We start from the raw sequence: 19,895 nt of genomic DNA, 5'->3' as shown, positions 1-19,895 counted from the left end.
ACTTCATTAATGCAAATATCCACACTAACCTGTTTCCCTTTTTGTATGACTAACTCTTGCTTTTGAAATAAGTGGAAAAAAATAATTTGAACCCTCGACCTTGTCTCCGTTAAATGAATACTGGTTATTCTGCCCAGGTGGGGTATAAAAGGAAAAGCGACAAAAGCGCATAGGAAAGGAACTTGACAGTAATGATTCTAAGAGGCTTACCACATTTTATCACAAGTCTTTCAAATACCCCCTTAACTTTCCTCTTGGAAAAACAGCTCAAGATTAAGTTTGACCATTATATACCTCTCTGTATTGATACTGCAGGGCTCAACAATACGGATGGCCCACTGGCCCAGGGCCAGTGTGAAAGAGTTTCGGAACAGTTGAAGGAACTGTCACATGCTTTTGTACTGTAGGTCAGTGCTGTGTTGACATTGAAAATCTCACTTTCATGGATCTTGTACATCCATTTTTATGGTTTACAAATGTTTGGTTTTCTGTGAAGTTTTCTATATAATTTCAGTTAAATATTTGCAGAAATGGTAACAGCTACACATCTGGGTAACAGATTTTAGAATCTGTCAAAATTGTGAAAATTATAATCATGAAAGCGTCTGTAAGAATGTGTAGAACAATTTTAGCTTGTTGCAAATTTAGGTAAAATAATTATTTGATCATTGAAACTTAAAAGAATAGTTCACTCAAAAATGAAAATTAGCCCTTGATTTACTCACCCTCAAGCTGTCCTATAGGTGTATGACATTCTTCTTTCAGACGAATACAATCATATTAAAATATATCATGGCTTTCCCAAGCATTATAATAGCAGTAAATGGCAGCCCAAAAAATGTATCCATCCATTATAAGCATACTCCACATGGCTATGAGGGGGTTAATAAAGGCCTTCTGAAACGAGTCTATGGGTTTTTGTAAGATATTTAGTTGCTTTATTTATTGAAAAAGAAAATATATTATGCATGTATACAAATAAAAAATGAGTCCAGTGAAAATTTTGGTAGGGCTAGTAAACAAAATAAATAAAGAATCAGACCTACTGCAGAAAAATTGTCTTTATTGTGGAGCACTGCATACTATGGGACACTATCACATGTTAAAATTGTTTAATGTAATCTTCACTTGCTCTTCCCCAAAAGCTATAATGAAAAGGTCATTCAAATCCCGTGTGTACTCTCTGGGCAGCTTTATACATTCATCTGAGAGCTGGAAAGCTACAAGAAAAGGCCAGAATCCACGGAAATGTTTGTTTTTGGGTATTGTCTTTTCTTTTGAAATAGGCCTAGTAGGCAGCCCTGAGCTGTTACAGATACTGCTATCCTTTAAAGAGAAAAGATAGACATTAGCGATGTGTCCCAGATGCCAACTGCATGTCTATATAAACCCCCTTGCATTTCAAAACAAATAAAAAATAAATATGCATTTGGAGAGCTGTATTCCCAACATGTTTTGGGTATAATTTAGTGTTTAATTAGGATAAATCACTATTTGTAATAATGAAAGTCTGATCTAGATCAGAGACATCTGAGGCAAGACTCCCCAGAATACTCAACGTCTGCGAGCATTTTTCCCACTGGCAGAAACGAATTACTTGAAAGACTTTGAGTTCACCGTTGTAATCGCAATGTTAAATGTTCCCTGTGATTAAATCAAATGCCTGTGAAGCTCCGATACTTCATAGACCCACAGTAGAGTGCATGGCCTGCAGTCAGACTACAACTCTTGGGAACGCACTGCAGTGACATTACTTGTTTGTCCCGAAGGCACCTGGTCTAAAAGTAGAAACTAATTGACAGGGATGTCTGCAACCTTGCCTTTGGCTGGCTCAAGTGCACTATGTGGACGCCTGCAACGATTCTGAATGAGGTAATTAATCTACTGCTATTAAAGCTTGTTTTTACACTCCCCTTGTCTTCAAATTTTTATAAAGGGAGAAAAAGAATTGAGGCCTTCCAGGGGCCTTGTTTAATTCCTCGCGTTTTTTAGACCTCTACATTGCCGCTAACTGGGAATTGGGTCATCAGTAAAATCTTAATGAGTTCAGAATGGATTATTCAGCTTTGATTATTATAGATTCAGTCCATCAGTTAGAAGCGAGTGATTTACCAGTTGAAACAATACAACGGTAGACATTTAATGTTGCAGTTATTCAAAATTCCACTACAGGGAATGTCTGTCACTTTATATTCAGAGAAAAATGAGCCAGAGCTTGTGGTGTGAAACTGACCCTCCGTTAAAGTCCGCTCCACTTAGTTGCTGTTGCCAATGCAACTAAACTTTCTTCCTTAGCCTGTGCCACTGTCTAATACGGCATTTCAGAATGTTTGTAAACAATCGGCACTAAGATACTTCCGGGTGGGGCTTCTTACTGACCAACTGAAGAGATCCAGCCGGCTACTGTAAATAGTTACAATAGTTACTGTAATCAACAATTGTTTAATCAACAAGTTGATTAAAGTTGAAACTATGACGAAAACGTGTTGCGTTTGGGGTTGCACCGTCAGATATACAGCAAAAGATTTCATCGATTTCCTTCAGAAAAAAAGTTAATATATCCAGTGGAACCTGTGGGTGAGGAGGTTAAAGCGAGTGGACGTCATCAAAAGTAGTGCTACAGAGAAGTATTCTCAAAAAGGTCCATCTACAAAATTATAGCAGGGCATAATCTTCTGCTGGGGAAATTCAAGACTAATATTAGTAAACGTAAGGTTTCTTGAAGATCAAACCTCGCTATTGCAGCGACTTCCTTAAGGAAAAGTACAAGGAAGAGACAGAACTTCTGTGTCACGTAGATCAAATGTCAATGGAAGAAATAGGAAAAGCAAAACGAAGTTGTAGGCTGATGGATAATTGATGCATGTACCATATTAGCTTCATCATCACTGAGTTTAGTTTGAGTGAATGTAGTGTTGCACGATATACCGGTACTAGAAAAGTATTGCGATACCCTGCTATTACAAACGGTACGATATGGAATTTTAATGGTACCGGTACTTTAAGGAGGACAGCACTAATGCTGTATTTCCTAATTTGCTTGGACAGCAGGTGTCAGGATGTGTGTGCAGAGCTCTGCTTCCACCGTTCACTAAAAATTGGAAGTAGAAGAGTTAAAAATATACTTTCAGTGCATGACAAAGAAAGGAACAGAAATATGCGCGCATGAGAAGAAAATTGCGGTGCGGGACGTGCTTGCGCTGCCAGACTCTGACCTGAAACGCGTGCTTGCCTTTCAGACAACATACTATCGCCATTCAGTTCTTTCGAGGATTATTGTTAGGGGTTGGATGGTCAAAAATATGTAAAAATGCGCTGTCTGACATACACTGTCTGACAAATTACATATTGTTTGTAATTTGCATTTTTTGCTTATTTTTAAAGACAAAGATACAATTAAAAATCAATATTATAATTATAAAATTACATTTAAAAACTATTAAATTACTCGTATCATTAAAAATAAGATTTTGGTCATTCCTAACCTGTTGAGAATTGAAAGGTTAGTGAATGATAACGAGTGATAATGTAATCTCTGTAAGGATCTTCACACTGGCATGTAGTTATAGCAATAAGAGGAGGGACTGGTCAAAAACCAGGGCAGAAACGTGCTGGCCAAGTGAATTTTTAGTAAATAAAATAAAATAAAACAATGAATAATACGTTTTTTGTGGTTTTTTGTTGTTGTTTTTTTTTTTTTTTAGTGTGGTATTGATTTAGTATCAGTATCAAGGTATTTTAGTCTGGTATCGTATCGAAGTCATAATTTTGGTATCGTGACAACACTAATTGAAGGCCTACCGTTAGCTGAGTAGCGCTAGTCTACAGAAAACGATCATAGCAGAAAACGATCATAACAGAGAACGATCATAGCCTTTTTAGTTAGTTAACACGGAAATATACCAACTACCAGAGCCTAACATATTGTAAGTCAACAGCAACAGTCACTAAAATAACTACTCAATGGTAGGCTAAGGGCTCATTTAAAAATGATGGTAGTAGACTAGCGCTACATCTACTAGACCGAGGTTAGACATTTCATGTACTGCTATCTCCTGGATTAGTTAATCAGTCCAATAATCATGTTAACTATGTCTGAATTCCAAGTAATTTACTAGCGCTGCCATAGGAACGCTTTGGCTTTTTCCACCCAGAAGAACAACTATTACTGTTATGACGTCATGGTGAATTGTCGTATAGGAGAAACAATTCATATTGCAAATCTAATCAAATTTGTGATAAGTCTACTACTATGGACATTGCTAAATATACCATGATTATTTTGTTTTTAAATCATTTTTTAAAGTTTAAAATGACAAACAGGAAAAACTTGCCTCTACTTGTAATTTTTTTGGAAAACTCCAAAAACATACCTATAATTAACTTAAGTTTACAGCTGAAATGAACAATAGTAGCAGCTAGTGTTGTCATGATACCAAATTTATGACTTCGATACAATACCAGACTAAAATACCTCGATACCGATACTAAATCGATAACACAGTAAAAAACAAACAAAAACAGAAAATATGAATAATATGACAACATAACTTATTATTCATTGTTTTATTTTTGTTACTAAAAATTAACTTGGCCAGCATGTTCCTGCCCTGGTTTTTGACCAGTCCCTCCTCTTATTGCTATAATAATAACTGCATGCCAGTGTGAAGATCCTTACAGAGATCATCATTATCAATCATGCTATCATTCACTAACCTTTCACTTCTGAACAGGTTGGGATGAACAAAATCTTATTTTATGATTCGAGTAATTTAATATTTTTTAAGATGTAATCTTATAATATAGATTTTTAGTTGTATCTTGTTTTTAAAAATAAGCAAAAAATGCAAATTACAAACAATATGACAAAAACAGTGCTTTATTTTTCAGCTTCATTAGGTCTATTTAACAGTAGCAAGTCAAGAAAGAAATTAAATAATCAAATATAAAACTGCTTACTTAGTCTTCACTCTATAATTTAACTATACACTGATTCTTAATAAATATATTTTAGTTATTTAGCCAAATGTGGGGGTTTTCTATTTTTCATTGTTTGCTTAACATTAATCACAGAATATTAGGTCTGGCTTAAGACCTGCACTGATCTAATTACCTCAGCTGTGGGCTACACGTTCACTAAAGACATATCCGACTGTGTTTACCTCAATACTCGCCAGACCGTGCATTTTTACATATTTTTGACCATTCAAACCCAAATAATAAGCTGCGTAAGAACTGAAGGGTGATCGCATGTTTGTTGTCTGAAAGGCATGTGCGTGTGCTTCAGGTCAAAGTCCGGCAGCACGAGCATGTCCCGCGCCACGCTTTTTCTTCTCATGCGTGCATATTTCTGTTCCTTACTTTATCATGCGTTGCGCGTATATATTTAACTCTTCTAATTCTAATGTTTATTGAATGGCTAAAGCAGAGCTCTGCACACAGGTCCTGACACCTGCTGTCACACATCCACACACATTAAGAAATGCAGCTCATAGGCACTGTCCTCCTTAAAGTACCGGTACTAATAAAAGTCCATATCGTACCGTTTGTAATGGGTATCGCAATACTTTTCTAGTACCGGTATATCATGCAACACTAGTAGCAGCCAAACAACAGCAGCAACAACAAATGCTATTCCTTTTCACACAGACTATGATTAGAGAGTGAGCAGACTAACGATTAAAAAATAATAATAATTAAAAAAATGTAATTAATATTACAATGTTACCGTTCTCTGTCTCAGAGTCAGCATCCTTAGAAACACTTAGACTCACTGGAGAAAGGCATAATTATAACACCGTAATATATACATATACATTATTCACCCGCTATAACGCTAAATGTACCCAATTTTTCATATCAACAGAAAAATATGCCGGGATAACTTGGCTTCTCTTGAGACTCCCCTGCTTTGCAGCATAGTGATCATATGCCAAAGCCCGCCAACACATTGATGGGATTGGTTAAAGGTATTTGTAATGTAGAGAACAACTGTTCAAATCTTGTTTTTGAGACCGTCTTTGGTTCACAGCAGTTTTAAGAATAAAACCCTGCAATGGTGTTGACTTTTGAATTTGCACATAGCTTGTCTTAAAGCTTAATAAAAACACCACATAGACTCACAAAAAACTAGATTTTCACCGCAGGGGGTCTTTAAGATGTGAAGCAACTGGGTACGAGTCCTGTGAAACATCACAATAAATGAGCTCAAAGACTTGTGAGTAGAAGCAAGCTGAAATTGCATGGTTGCTTCTGCAAATGTGTTTTTATCTTGTTCGCTTTTTTTTAATTTTAAACTGCCGGTTCAGAGTAGGGTTTAGTGTAGGTGGTATGTTGTTTTTAAACACGCTAGAGCATTAACATTTTAGTGCCAACATAATAAAATGTTTGCCAGATTCACATTCACCTGTTTCGGATAAAACTAAACATGATTTTAGCTCCAATGTCTGGAAATTTCATTTCAAAAGTTTTGTGAAATGCACAAGAAGCAATGCAGTATAATTTTGCAGAAATACATTCTTCCAATGAGCTTGGGTTATGAAAATGTGTATAATAGGGTGACCATATTTTAATTACTGAAAACCAGGACACTCAGCCCGGATATGAAATACTCAAATGATCCTTGAAGTTTACTCAAAGATTCCTTAGTAATTTCAATACATTAAAGTATGCCCCCTTCTGTATGGATAGAAAATTGATATATTATTTGGATATATTATTATATATACTACAACATTAACATACTATTTTTTTTCAGATCTAATTCTACTATTCTTTATAGACTTGTACAGTGTAAAGATCCGTTTGCATGCTCTTCAAGTCACATATTAAATCTTCTGCTCTTGGTGAATAGATATACCATGACTAAAGACTTACCTGTCGCAGATTATTTGTCCTAATTTTTTTTTCAAATTTCAATTTACCATTCAAGTGGAATGAATCCAAACTTGCTGAGCAAAGAATTCACAGCATGGCATCTGATATCGTGGCTTCAGAACAAATGAAAAGGGAATAGGCAGAGGACACGGATACAGTCATATTGTTTGGGAGGAGGCACTATAGATTGCAAGCATCTCGCCGAAAGAGCCTGCAGGCAGGAACAGAAAAGGCATTGAAAATAATTCATTGTTTGTGCTGCTATCATCGCTGCATGTTGTGAGCATAACGCTATTGTATCAGGGAAGTTTTTTTGCTGGTCAGCAGCAATGGTAGGGAGTCTTCATGGAAGTCTTCTCACACTGTGTTTATGGCCCTGTGCATTCGTGTGTAGCAACAAACTCTGTTGTAAAGAATAGGATTGTTTGAGATGCTGACAACACCTCGCCTTGAATGTACTCCACAGCTGGTGGTTGCAGTCAGGGAGGAGTCAAACACAAGCTGTCAACTCAGACAGTTTTTTACTTCTTGTAGAGAAATAGAAATCTGTGCAAGCACTAGCAGTTGCGTGTTCTTTGTTGGTAAAGAAGTGCATTGAAAATACTTCAAAACAAGCTATTCAATGTGCCTAATGTTTTATAGATGTTTTTACCAACCATTTATAGAAATATAAATAATAGTTCAGATCAGAAACAAAATTACTAGTTTTGTTTGTTGCACCTACTGACACCTAGTGGTGTGGATGTATAATGCTAAAGAAAAATTGTTTAGTTGCCAAAGAACCTCATAGATTCAGGTAGGGCTGGGTTTCGATTCAAATTTCAAGAATCCATTCGATTCCGATTCTCAAGATCTTGACTCGATTATCATTATTTAATTCGATCCGATCCGATCTGATCCGATCTTCGAGATTTAGATAAGTGTTTTTGAAGAAAGCATTTTTTTCCAGCTGTTACCTGAATTACAGAACTGTAGTTATGTAACATATTGATACTATTATTATAGACATTCAACTGCAAATTAATGGAGTATTGATGGTCGTAAAGAAAAATCCCCCTTCCAGAGTGCTCTAGTCAGCGAACGCGCACTGTTGAGCTGTGCTGTCGTGCGCCGTCATGACAACACAGCCTTTACAACTTCCTTTGCAGTAAGAGCGTGCTGCAGTGAGAACGGCTGTGTTCTTCAGCACGGTGACGGCAGTAAAACGTTAGGCCGTGTGTCCACCAAAGCGTTTTTAGCCAGCTGAAAACTCCTCACTGAGCGCTTGAAAGTGTTTTGGCAGGCAGCGTTTTTTCTCCTCAGTTGAGACTTGCTTGTTGTTATGATACGGAAAATCCGCGGAGGTCTTTGTAATTTTACAGGTAGTTTGTTCCTGTATTGATTCTAAAATTGCAGATACAATGTAAAGTATTTGCTCTGGCATTTGTTTTAAATCATTTTGTTTCGTTATTATTGCTTGTTGTCATCTGATGACGACACACAGAATGTGGAAGTTGGTCTGTGTTGTGTTTGTCCCGCCCCTCCTCCACTGTGATTGGAGGGGCTGGGTGAAAAGTGACAGTAATGAGCGCTGCGTTTTACTCAAAGTTGAACATGCTTCAATTCTCGGCGACCAGTAAAACTCGCTGAGCGGTCAGCGTGTGAGCGTGAAATACTCGCTCAGCGCCTCGGTGCGCTCCAGGCTTTCTTAAAACCCGGCGCTCTCTTTGAACACGCCAGCCAGTATTCTCTGTCTGCGGCGTTTCTGGAGTTTTCAAAGCTGCCATGTTCGTTGTGTTAATGTCCTTCCACCTCGCGCGCATGCATGAATCCAATGACGCGGCAAATTAAAATTCAATGTAGGCCTATCATTAAATCGATCCTCTGAGTTACGCATCGATCTTTAGAAATTAATATGAAACTCGATTCAGAATTGGTGAATCAGTTTGTGAGGCACGTGCGATCTCCGTGTGATGTGCGATCGGCTATGTGTGTGTGTGTTCTAATGCAGCACGCATTAGTTTAGCACGATGATTAACTTACGGTAACAATAAGCCTGCATTCTCCTAATCAATTTTGAGCATCCAGATGGTATAATCAAACGTGTCTTGTGGAGAGCATTTATTTGTCATTTTTAACTGTTCAAAACAGAGCCTGCGTGTCAGGAAATTGTTTATCGTGTTGCGCCCTCTATAGGCCAGCGACTAGTCGACGTCAAGCTTAAAGCATCATGACAGAACATTAACGTCGACTAGTCGATTAGTCGGCTAGTCGGTGCAACCCCTAGTTGCTACAGAAATAAAGTTGTAATTAACTGGTCATGTGATCTCTACATGTCTGCCCCCATCAATGAACCTGCATAAAAAGAATATATTTAAAAAATATATATTATTATTATAAAAAAAATATAAAAAAATGAGTGCACCACGTGACGATGCATTCTACAGAGATCATACTCTTAGAGTGTGGGGGAGTGTTGTTCACAGTGTTTCCCCTGTTTATTTTCTCCTTGGCACATCCTTCCATTCATTCATCCATCCATCCATCCATTCTTCCATCCATCTATACTCAATCAGATGTCAGCCAAAGGTTCTCTAGAGCATTGAGCATCCTGATGAGGAGGCTGCTGCAGCTGTTTGCTTTTCCAGACATGGCTTTGTGCTCACTTTTCACTTGCACGGTGTGCTGGCTCCTCATTACTTGTGTCTGCTACACATCTATTCATTGGCACCAAAGGTGGCAACACTGGGCTTGTTTTGTTGATCCCTCATTATAATGTGCAGATACTGAAATGCAAAACTTATTAGAATGCACTTATGCAGAACTGCGATTACCCACCACAAAAAAATGACATGCAATCTCTGTGGTGCCTTTGACCTTACTGATGTCTTTTTCTTTGTTTCCAAATGCATGGCCTCTCAAAATTTGCAATTCAATAAATATAATTGGTGCTTGATGCCACCAATTAAAATGAGTGATTGTGAGGCACTTTATAATAGTCTTGAATGCAGCAGCAAATATGTTCTGACATATCTTTGATTTATGAAGAAAGATGCCCAGTAGACTGAATGCAGATGCTGAACAGCTGTGATAGACTATTAAAATAAAGTCAATTCTTTTGTTTGGATGTTGATTCCAGCCAAGCCTTAAGCATATTTTACGAAGCCTGTCTGTGGTTCATTTTTTTTTTTTTTTTGAATTTGTACGTGGCCTACCACTTCTTGGCTGAGTTGCTGTTGTTCCCAAATGCTTCCACTTTGTTATAATACCACTAACAGTTGACCGTGGAATATTTAGTAGTGAGGACTTATTGCACACTTGGCAACCTATTACGTTACCACACTTGAAGGAAGGGATTGTTATACAGTGCATCCGGAAAGTATTCACAGCACTTCACTTTTTTCACATTTTGTTATGTTACAGCCTTATTCCAAAATTGATTAAATTCAGTACCCCCCCCAATATTCCCCCCTTATGTACATGTGATAAAAATCACATAAGAATTCACAGCCTTTGCTTAAGTACCTTTGGCACCAATTACGGCCTCAAGTCTTTTTGAGTATGATGCTACAAGCTTGACACACCTATTTTTGGGCAGTTTCTCCCATTCTTCTTTGCAGGACCTCTCAAACTCCCATCAGGTTGGATGTGGAGTGTCGGTGCACAGCCATTTTCAGATTTCTCCAGAGATTTTCAATCGGGTCCAAGTCGTTGACCTGTTGGAAGATGAACCTACCTTCACCAACAGCGAATACTTGCTGTGAATAGATACCGGATGCACTGTACCTGAATTCAATGATTGGGAGGGGTGAGTATAAATTAGATGCCCAAAAAAAAAAAACTAAAAAAAAAAAAAAAAAAGTTTAAAAATTTACTCAAAATGCACAAAAGAAAATATATTTTTTCATTTGTTTATTGCTAGTAAAAAAGATCTGTTTTTTCAATGACCAATGGCAACACCAGTAATGGTGCTGATTCTGATTCACATTTTAACATATACACTGACTGAATTCAACAAACCTCTTGACTAATAGTTATCGACTGATGCCAAAATTACGATAATGATAACATTAAAAGGAAACACATATCTGGCTGATAATGATGTGGTGGCTAATATATCGTGCATCCCTATCAAATAGCAATTAGCATTCTTTTGGTCCAAAAAGTGTGTACTACACTGACAATAGTGAAGTAAGTGCAGCAATTGGAACATGCTACAACATCATAAAATGGTGCCCTTGATGCCACAATAAAAGGTTGCAAAACAATCTGTCTGAGAATCGTATCATCCTATGATGTCAGATGGGCGTTTATTACATCTGACCTACAAAATCAAAGGCTTTATATTGTTCATATTTAGCGGCGAGGGGTAAGTTCAATTACACGGTTCATTACTCGTGTTGCTTTTGGTGTATATTATCTCTAATGATGCCAATCTGCATCAGGGCAGTTTGAAAAGCAAAGACCCTCTGGATACTAGCCAAATGATTTTATAATTAGATAAATGAATTAGGTTAAATCAGGAAATAAGAGTCAGGACATGCAGATAATGGTCTAGTGAGGCTACAGGTTTAGACATGTTAAGGACCATCTTAAGTGCCATTGCTCATGTCCGTGCTGTGAAGACATTACCTTTCTCATAATTGCTCTTTTAAGTCACTTGCACATTGGCACTCAGTCATGCACTTCTGATAGACGTGTGTTTTGCATCGAAGAGAAGATTCTTTTTCTTGTTGATGACTCTGAGATGTGACCTATGGTCTCCACTTAAGAATGACAACTTATTATTTTAAGAGCATCCTTATCTTAATGCACTTTGACTGATAAAAGCTTTTTTGGAAACCTCACAATGTCTGAAGCGGTGGAAAGGGTTGAATTGTCCATATAAGAAAATGTAATGCTTAGGCCTTTTTGGTTTGTGCTACTTGTGTTTGTGCTTTCATATATGTAATACTTTGAAGTAATTACAAGGTTCAAGGTCTCAATTTAAGTATTTTCCTTTTTAATGATGAGCTTTTTGACACTGAGAGTTCCCTTTCAGTCGGTCACGTTCGACATACGTAGAAACTGAACCGACGAATTGGGATCTGATTTCAGAGACCTATCCACTTCGAGTGTATAAAAACGAGCGAATCGGAGATTGGCATGTGATTCACACATTCCACGCTCCGCCCGCAGTGCGGGTATAAATAAGGAAGTGGAATGGCAGATCAATGCTTTCGAATTCGGCGCCGAACAGTAGTGTTTGCTGTTCCCACGAAGAGTGTTAAAATTGAGACTCGTGAGAGAAGGAGAACTGCCAGTGCGGGTGAAACGGCGCTTCAGCGAGTGATCGACAGTTGCAATTGCTTGCATTCAAAAAAGAGCTTTTTGTTGGTTCGCTGGGCGTTTTTTCCAAACTTGAGTGCCACACACAGGCTTGCACTGTGGACTGTGTGCTGGCCGCGGTCATCTCCCTGATTGCTTCAGCACATCTAAAAGAGCAGTTTTTCCATTCTAAAAGAGCAACATGGTTTGACCCTGCGTCTTTTTCAAGATGTCATTGAAACCGTGCATTCCTGGAATGCAACTGTTTCCTGTCCTCGTTGACGGCCATTCACGTTCTCGCAGAAGAACATGGTCACATCGGCGCGTTGTTCGTCTCACCCTTCTCATAAAAGGCTTGAGTGTTCAGCACTCCGTGTGCCGTCGAGCGGCCGGCTGACGGCGTTGGTTGTCACAACAAGCATCAGTCGGCGCTCTAGATGCGCGGTTGAGACTATCCCCCGATCTAGTTCATTTTTTGGTGTTACTGGAAAAGGGCTACTTTGGCTGATAAGCGCTGGTGGCCTGAGGATTACAGTGGGAATTCCCTGCCTGGTAAATCCCTTCGGGCCCCCACTCCTCTATCGCATCAAATGCATGCTGAGACTCTGTTCGTGGGTGGTACGGATTCTCTCATGAGAACAGGACCACGTCAGGGCATTGTTCGCCTTGCCTTTTTTCATAGTGGCTTGAGCGCACTGTGTGCCATTCTGACGGCCACGTTCACTGTCTCACATTCCTGCTTGTAGTGAGAGATGGAATCGCTGATCCTAGAAGAGAAAGGGACTTAGCGTTTCATTTTCCAAAAATGAAAAAAAAAAAGTATAATTGTTTTCCCTCTCTCACTGCCCTCTGCCCTGCACGCACGAGGGTAGTCCCAGCCCAGGGGTTGTGCAGGAACTGCGTGCGGTGTTGGACCTCGCCCTAGGGGCGATGAAAATCACTGCACGCTCCCTGGGTCAGGCGATGTCCACACTAGTGGTCCAGGAACAGGGGGCTAACCTGGCAGATATGCGTAAGAAAAGCCTGTCTGTCGAGCTGGCCTCCTCGGCAACGCCATCGAGAACTTTGCCAAGCAGTTCGTGGTGGCCCAGAAGCAGACGGAAGCGTTGCACCAGGGTGCCGACGACCAGCTGCTCGGTCGTCAGTCGCGGCGCCTCTGCCGGCTTGTCGCCGAGGGCATCCCCTCCTGCGTCCGCCTCCACCCTGCTAGAGCCGAGCAGCAGCCTCCACTGGAGGAGCAGGGTGCCGGGCGCGAGGGAGGCGCCCAACCCGTCCTGGGTCCCGCTAACCGGCGGGCAAGCGCAAGGGGTCGCAGCCCTGAGACGGACAGGCTGGGGAGAACAGGAGCTGCTCGGGGGGAGGTGATATTCGTATCCCTCCCCCACCCCCCCGGAGGAGGACCGTGGGGCCCTGACTGGTTAACGTTTCTGCCACTGGCTCTCCGGAGTCCAGCGGTACCCACATTTTCAGAGCAGTTTCCTCTCTCTCTGGGCCCCAAGAGGGCCAGGTTGGAAGTGTGCGACGCCCCCGGCCCTTGCTGCTTCTTTCCTCCCCTCCCTCGCCAGGGGGCAGTAGTGTGGGCATCGAGACCACCCCTGGGCCTTCTCACCCACACTCTGCCCCAACCTGGAGTACTCGGACAACACTCCGGGCCGCCTTCGGGTCTCCCGAGTAGGGTCTGAGTGCCCCACCTCCCTGCCTCGGGCAGCAGGCAGCAGGGTGGGGTTCGAGGATGCCTCTGGCCTTCTAACCCACTCTCTGCCCCTCCCGGGAACACTCAGATAACACTCTGGGCCGCCCACGGGAGTGGCGGAGCGGTCAGTACACGACATTTCTCCAGGCCAGGGTGCCCTTAGAACAAGTGTCCAGGCATGCTGTGCTGTTCACGGATGCCTCATCCATGGGCTGGGGGGCCACGTACAACGGGCATGCAGTTCGGGTCTGTGGATGGAACCGCAATTGCATTGGCATATCAATTGCCTCGAGTTGCTAGCAGTACACTTGGCACTGTGCCGCCTCAAGGGGCTGCTGCGTAGCAAGCATGTACTGGTCCTTATGGACAACATGGCGGCCGTTGCGTACATCAACCGTCAGGGTGGTCTACGCTTCCGTTGCATGTTCCAACTCGCCCGCCACCTGCTCCTGTGGAGTCAGAAGCAGCTGAGGTCGCTTCGGGCCATTCATGTCCCTGGTGCGCTCAGCCAGACAGCCCCCTCTCGGCAGCCAGACGAGCTCTCTCGGCAGCCAGCATCTCCGGGAGAGTGGCGACTCCACCCCCAGGCGGGGGCTGATATGGGACCAGTTCGGAGCCGCACAGGTAGACCTGTTGCCTCTCCGGACTCGACCCATTGCCAGTGGTACTATTCCCTGACCGGGGGTACCCTCGGCACAGATGCACTGGCGCACAGCGGGCCCCGGGACCTACGCAAGTATGCGTTTCCCCCAGTGAGCCTTCTTGCACAGACTCTGTGCAAAGTCAAGGAGGACGAGGAGCAGGTCTTGCTAGTTGCGCCATATTGGCCCAACCAGACCTGGTTCCCAGAACTTACTCTCCTCGCGACAGCCCCTCCTTGGCCCATTCCCCTGAGGAAGGACCTTCTTTCTCAGGGACGGGGCACTCTATGGCACCCGTGTCCAGACCTCTGGAATCTTCATGTCTGGTCCCTGGACAGGACGCGGAGGTTCTAGATGGACTACCACAAGCAGTCATAGATACTATCTCTTCAGCTAGAGCCCCCTCTACGAGGCGCCTCTATGTACTGAAGTGGAACCTGTTCGTTGAGTGGTGCTCTTCCTGCCGGGAAGACCCCCGAAGGTGTTCGATTGGTGTCGTGCTTTCCTTCCTGCAAGACGGGTTGGAGCGAAGGCTGTCTCCCTCCACCCTCAAAGTGTACGTCGCCGCAGTAGCGGCGTACCACGACGCAGTTGAAACTAAGTCCGTGGGAAAGCACGACTTAATCATCAGGTTCCTCAGAGGTGCGAGGAGACTAAATCCTCCTCGTCTAACCTCGATGCCCTCTTGGGACTTGGCTCTAGTGCTCAGAGCACTTCAAAGCCCTCCCTTCGAGCCTTTGGAGTCAAGTGAGCTTAAAATCTTGTCAATGAAGACAGTGCTCCTGACTGCATTGGCCTCTATCAAGAGGGTAGGGGACCTGCACGCACTTTCGGTCAGTGAATCGTGCCTAGAGTTTGGGCCTGGAAACTCTCACGTTATCCTGAAACCCAGCCCGGATACGTGCCCAAGGTTCCTACCACTCCCTTCCGGGACCAGGTGGTGAACCTGCAAGCGCTGCCTTCGGATGCTAGGAGCCCAGTCACATATTCGGCTCCTCAACTGAAAAAGCATTAATCTGCCATTCCACTTCCTTATTTATACCCGCACTGCAGGGCGGAGCGTGGAATGTGTGGATCACATGCCAATCTCCGATTGGCTCGTTTTTATACAATCGAAGTTGATAGGTCTCTGAAATCAGATCCCAATTCGTTGGTTCAGTTCCGACGTTCGTCTCCGTTCCCTTCTTCAGGGAACGAGGGTTACATTCGTAACCAAGACGTTTTCAATACCCAAGGGACTATTTCAAAACACTAAAACATAAGTAGCATTCAAATATCATATATATATATATATATATATATATATATATATATATATATATATATATATATATATATATATATAATATATATATATATATATATATATATATATATATTATTTTTTTTTTTTTTTTTTTTTTGGCCTTTTTTTTTGGCCTTTTTGACACTTTAATGAATGATAGAAGAGCAAGAGCAGCAAATAAAGTTGGAAGAGTGCAACCGTAGCAGATATTTTATAGTTGTTATCCGTATTAGCATTCAAAACACAGTGTTTTGGGAGTATAGGCATTTACATGGACGAGTTTGCATTTGATGACCTCAGATATCTCCGGTTATGGCTTTGAGTTGAGCTCAAAGATCCCATGTCACCAGACTCAGTTCATCCATTTACAGCATTTACTATGGTTATCCTGTACAAAAAAGCCTATTTGTTTCAGTCTGCTGGCTAATTGTAGATATTGTGGCTCTGCTTGTCTGTGCTGCTTCAGTTCCGATATAACAGATCTGGCAGCCACATTTAATCAATAAAAGACAATGGAGTGTACATCATTTCTTATTGATGGAACATTGGAAGAAGATAGTCGCTGAATTACAGTGTTTCTTTCTTATAGCAACAAAGTAGCCTGTCCACTTGTGCTGTATGCCTGATTCTTTCTGACTCATCAAGAAAGTTTTGAATGCCTTGTATTTTTGGAGCATTACAGCAAATGAACAGCTCTTTGATACAAGGATGGTGTGTAACTGTTGATACAGAGTGACTCATAGACCAGGGGTTTTCAAACTTTATGATACCAAGCACCCCCAAATATGACTAACCTTTTATAAGGGACCCCCCTTCCTAATATCCATCTATATATTTGTTATGTTTGAAAAAAACATTTAAACTGTTAGATAAATATTAAGTGTGACATTAAAAACAACATATTGTTGCTAAATTTAAATTGGCTATCGTAATTTTGGATGTATGAACTTGAAGAACATTTTCAATTAAAAATGATTTATATACGCAACTTTCACATTAAATGTATGTAAGCAGCTTGCGTACTGTGTTAAGAAGACCACCTTAAAACCCCAGTGAGGGAGATAAAGGGGACTATAGTGAGAAAAACTCATACAAATCAATCATATACAATTCTGGAAAGTATATGGCAAAAAAAGAGAGAAAAATTTAGACTGTTTGGTAGACTTTAACCATTCTTTTTATTCTCTGAACATTTATGGAGGACCCCTGGGGTCCCCAGACCCCAGTTTAAAAAACCCTGTCATAGACTTTGTGTTGTTGATACAAGATCTATTAGAGTTTACTAATCCTATATTCATTGAAAAGCCAAGCTTCTGAGCTTTAAAACGACATCTATTTTGTATTGGTTACACAAGTAGTTGTTAAAGGACAATTCCAGGGAATTTTAAGTTTATCTCGATCGTTATACCTTTGTGAGTACAATCTATAGAAACAAAATGAACCGGATTGGTGCTTGCAACACAGCGTTATTAAAGTTAATGCTCAGAGCCACCACTCAGCTAAAACTGCAGCTTTGGGGGCATAAACGTAAAGGGTGTATTTGTGCAAACACAAAATGCAAACACAAAATGCTTAACAAACACAAAATGCAATTAAAATGTCTGTCCAACATGAACAGCGGCCTTACATGTCAACGAGATGCGTTTAGCCACTTAGCCATTGTTTAAATTCACCTAAATAATGTTTTAGACGACTAGCTGTAGTCTCGTGCTAATTGATAACTTAAAAATTCCCCGGAGTTGTCCTTTAAATAATGTGATGACTCGGATTTAAGAGGGTTCAGTTGGTTCAGTATGGGTTCAGTACAGCAGGGGAGAGGACACTAAATATATATTTTTTTTTACTAAACAAATTGTGTCTGTCCTTAAAATAATTCAATCATAACTAAAACTTTCACCTGCTGTGGCAGGTGTTTTATAATTTTTTTCCGCAACAGTTTCATTGTTTTGTCGTTAAAGTAGTACATATTTACATACATTTTTAATCATTTAAAGCATATTGTGTATTTTAAACACATCGAAAATTGCATGTAGTTGACCATTATTCCAGAATAGTGATTAAGCTAACTATTTAAATAGTGTTTTAAATATAGCTATACAATAGAATGTATGGCTGAAAACTATTAACATTTTAGTCTTTAAGCAGCCTTACCTTGTATACATTATGCCTTTATTGTGAATGTGATTATAACAACATGCTTTCGTGTTGTGCTGTTAGTGTTTGCCATTGATTCTATGATTTTCTGGGACCGGGAAATGACTGAAATGGTTATAGTGTTAAAATAATATTTTCCCAAGACTCACAAACGTAAGAACCTGGCGTCCTCCATTCTTTCCGACAACAGAGCACCTGAACACAACAAGCTTGCAATCTTGACTTCTGAAGTGGGAAGAAGGGAACTTCCGATAGCACGTGAAGGCAACATTAAAGGACAACTCCGGCGAATTTTTAAGTTTATCTTGATCGTTATATCTTTGTGAGTACAGTCTATAGAAAAAAAAAAAAACGGATTGGTGCTTGCAATACGGAGTTATTAAAGTTAATGCTCAAGAGCCACCACTCAGCTAAAACAGCAGCTTTGGGGGCATAAACGTAAAGGATGTATTTGTGCCTCTTAACAGACACAAAATGCAATTAAAATGTCTGTCCAACATGAACAGGTCCCTTACATGACAACGAGATGCATTTAGCCACTTAGCCATTGTTTAAATTCACCTGTTTTAGGCGGCTGGCTGTGTCTCGCGCTGAAGTCCCGTGGGGGCTCTGTTGTAGCCGGAAAAATAGTCCAGTTGGGAAGAGCGTCGTGTATGAAGAGGCTCTGGTCATCGGCTCGTCGGTTCTCAGTATTGAACGTGTCCGAGAGAAACGGTTTTGGATTCTGTCCTGCTGATCCAATGAGGACCGCTGCCCGTTCAGTTACTCGCTCATGCTCAGTATCAGCTGCTCGTGAGTTCATCAGATCTCTGAGCAAAACCTGTCTCAGTTCAGTGAACGGTTGGAGTTACAACATATAATTCAAGACATTAGTTTATTTCTATTCAGAGGGACTGTCACTCATGTCAGAAAGTGAGCAACTAAAGTAACTTCTGTGATCAGCGCTGATTTGAGACGCAAACCGTTTAGAAGGATTCAGTCCGATTTGGTGAACTGGTTCGCCCGGTTCACTAAAAAGAACCGGTTAAAAAGAACGATTAGTTTGTGAACCGGACATCACTAGAGTGGCTTTTAGGAAAGATGTGCAGTATATTAAAACAATCATGCTATACACACACAACGCTCTTCCCAACTGAACTGCCTTTTTCCCCCGCTACCGCTGAGTCCCCACGGGACTTCAGCGCGATATATAACTAGCCGTCTAACACACTGTTTAGGTGAATTTAAACAAGTGGCTAAACGCATCTCGTTGTCATGTAAGGGACCTTTTCATGTTGGACAGACATTTTAATTGCATTTTGTGTTTGTTAAGAGGCACAAAGACACCCTTTATGTTTATGCCCCCAAAGCTGCTGTTTTAGCTGAGTGGTGGCTCTGGGCATTAACTGTAATAACTCTGTGTTGCAAGCACCAATCCGGTAAGTTTTTTTTCTTCTATAGACTGTACTCACAAAGATATAACAATCAAGACTTAAAAATTTGCCGGAGTTGTCCTTTAATGCAGGCTCGCGAAACTCGAGGCTATATAGCCTATAAACTTTAAATAAAACTATTGATTTTCATGCTGCTAAGAGGACCGACGGCCAACTGCATGTTGCAAAGTTTCGGAAGTGACGAAAATATAAATCTAAATATAAATGCTGGATTCACTCTGCACTAGACAGAAATATTCTCCTGAGACCTAGAACAGGTTTTGCCTCTGTAGAGGACATTATATTTTAGTGAATTGCTCTGACAACATGCACAGTTTTGGACATTCTTATGAAATTGTTTTTAAAATGTTACTTGTTATTAGTTATTATTACCATTATTACACGTCTTTTTACATTAGCCTTCATATTGTCCCCAAAACACATTACTATACAAATTAGCATAGATGCATTGCATAGAATGGGGATGACATTTATGGCCATGTTTATCATTAATTATTCTGCAGTGCACATAATTAAGATTCAAGAGA

At 40.8% G+C, this 19,895-nt stretch overlaps 1 protein-coding gene across 3 annotated transcripts in view; it reads left to right on the top strand.

Annotated features, from left to right (window-relative positions):
- Window positions 1–19,895, top strand: part of sdk1a (sidekick cell adhesion molecule 1a) — a 479,647-nt gene that overhangs the window by 41,979 nt on the left and 417,773 nt on the right. The gene's annotated exons all lie outside the window — the stretch shown is intronic.

The sequence above is a fragment of the Pseudorasbora parva genome, chromosome 2, assembly GCF_024679245.1.
Source record: "Pseudorasbora parva isolate DD20220531a chromosome 2, ASM2467924v1, whole genome shotgun sequence".
NCBI classification, from domain to species: Eukaryota; Metazoa; Chordata; class Actinopteri; order Cypriniformes; family Gobionidae; genus Pseudorasbora; species Pseudorasbora parva.
This window is presented reverse-complemented; position numbering and strand designations above follow the sequence as displayed.